The sequence below is a fragment of the Pinus tabuliformis genome, chromosome 6 (assembly GCF_031772625.1).
Source record: "Pinus tabuliformis cultivar Carrire ecotype Pingquan chromosome 6, CPIR1, whole genome shotgun sequence".
Taxonomy (NCBI): Eukaryota; Viridiplantae; Streptophyta; class Pinopsida; order Pinales; family Pinaceae; genus Pinus; species Pinus tabuliformis.
Genome location: NC_142292.1, coordinates 840,878,281 through 840,880,879, shown reverse-complemented (window position 1 = coordinate 840,880,879; position 2,599 = coordinate 840,878,281). Strand labels below are relative to the sequence as shown.

The 2,599-nt window shown below is 36.3% G+C and overlaps 1 pseudogene; it reads right to left on the bottom strand.

The window, feature by feature from the left end:
* Window positions 1-515: 515 nt before the first annotated feature.
* LOC149261489 (uncharacterized) lies at window positions 516-2,243 on the bottom strand (annotated as a pseudogene).
* Between the last annotated feature and the right edge of the window lie 356 nt (window positions 2,244-2,599).

Below are 2,599 nucleotides of genomic sequence, written 5' to 3'. Positions count from 1 at the left end.
GATTCCTACTGCTGCATTAAATGACATGACAAACTGTGAAAGCTTATTTAATTTCGACGAGCTCTGATTTTATTTTGATGTACTCAACTCAATGTTGAGTCTCTAAGGAAAATTTTATGGTTCTAAAGGTTACTAGCTAAGCTCTAGGATCCAAGTACTTTTAATGAGTGGTTAGTTTAAAATTCCTTGTACATATTTTGATCAATCGGAATATTTTATGGATTTAAAAAATTGGTCCAAAAATCTAGATAATCGATGTGCATGGATCCCAACCACGAGCACAATTTAAAAATATTGTAAGGGAATGTAAGGATTAAGTACTTTTTTTTAATATATTGGCTTCCGACTATACAGAACTTGTCCTCTTCGCAAAATTACATTCTTTCCATGCTTGTATGAAAAATACTCTCTTAATTGAATAAATCCCAAGCTTAATTTCTATCCAGCTAACCAACATGATAAATCAATATACACCAAAAGATGTTTGCACTCTACAGTATACACATACTTTAGATCTACCCTATTGAACTAGGTTGTTACCCGTGCTCACATTGGTATTCACGTCCCTAAACTAGAGGTAATTGATTACCCTGATTTGCTAGTGTAGGAAGCCTTTGAATATCATATGTGCCTCCCCCTTGGCTCGGTGCATGACTAAAAAACCCTCTTCTATAGCATGTGAAGCAGGAAAGACAAAGGCATATAGTTCCTCGCATCATGTATTGGAATAGCTGGAGAGTGCATAGTTAGTGATTGCATGTATTGTTGATACATATCAGATGCAGCTACAGATTGATTTAATGACGAAGCAAGTGGCTTTGCAATAGTCCCTTGTGCAAGAGATTCTACATCCATAACAAAATTTTCCTTCCAGTATTCTTCTCTCTTCACAGTTTGCTTAATTGCACGAGAAATCTTTAATTTATTCTTTTATGTTTCACTCGATTTCATAGAACTTTCTTCCGATGGCAATTTTTTCCTGGTGAGATAAGCATGTACGGAATGAGAGAAACTAGGCTTATAGGAGAACAATAACCCACGCAATGGCTTCCATTCCATATGTTATTCAATAGTGTGTAATCCATAACGAAACACATCAGTTATTTTTTATTCAAATAGCTTCCCTTCAATAGGGTTGAAAGTGTACACAGAAGGTTTGTCTTGACCAACAGGAATATTTTTAGTTGGTGGGGTTGTGGACAAGATGTTTCTAGGCTTCACATCATGCTTAGGTATATCTCTCTCCTTCTCAAGATCATTTGAAGAGACATGGCACTCTTGATGCTTTCTTTTCAACTACTTCGTTAAAGAACATTTCTCTGCCTTTTTCTCATCTTGTCCATTTTCCATTTTCATTTATGTATCCAAATAATACATGTCATCCAGGACCTCTAGGTTTGCATTTCACCCTCCTATGAATATGAGAATGCCTTTGGTGAAATCCAAACAATCTTCAACAAAAGAGAATCTAGCAGAGGTCCTTGACCTTTGGTTTCTACCTTTGTCCACACTCCCATCTCTATTTTTAGGATGTAAAGATCATCAAATAAATTATGATCATTAGTAAATCCACGAAGTACAAACAATTTATTTCCAAGGGATACTGTTGCATGGCTTGCCCAAGGTGCTAATATTTGGTCAATTTTGTTGAGCTCTTTCCACACAAGTGTATCTACAGCAAGTACATAGATGTCAAACAAATAAGAGTTTGATGCATCCTCTTCACCCAAGGCTATAATTTTGTTCTTTGATGACGAGTAAGTGTGGCCATCTCTTCGAGACGGTGGTGTACCACTAGTTGTAGCCCTTGTCCAAATTAATTTAACTATGTCTAGTATGCAAAGGTCGTTGTAATATATCTCTTCAAATTCATCTTGATCTTTTCGAAAACCTCCAAATATAAATATACGGTGATCAATGAGTGTAGCATTATGCCCCTCATGAGCTGTTGGTCCTTCATCACATACGTGACATTGCACCCATGTATTTTTAGTGGTGTCTCGCATATGCAAATCCCATAAAGGGTTATTCCCATATGTGCCACCAAATAAAAACAAATTTGTTACCACAGTGGCATAGTTGTGGTTGTCGCTGGGACAGGGCAGAGTTCCTTTCACCATGGGCTTACTCCATGTCTACTTTCCCCAATAAAAGACATGAACATTGTTTGTCTCAAAATTTTCCTTGACATAGCCACCAAAAACATACTTCAAGAACATAAATGAATATTTCATCAGGACCATTTGGAATAGGAAGAAGAGCGGAATAATTTGCCACAATTTTGAACAATTGAAGAGTATTTACCTATGTTTTGTTGGATAACATTGAATGCATAATCTTATATATCAGAGATATGGTCTGGTGCCACTCTGGAAGACACAATTGCCATAGCTAGAAAGACAAGACAAGTTTTGTAAAGATAATTTCATTTATCTGAGTTCAGAGTCATATCCATCCACTGGGGCCTATGAATTTTTTTTTTAGCCAAATCACCAATGATTTATAGCATTCTACCCTGAAGAAAGATATCACGATTCCATTCAATTGATCTGGCCTGTTAAATTGAAAACCTTGTAATGTAATGCAATTTGGGCTAAAG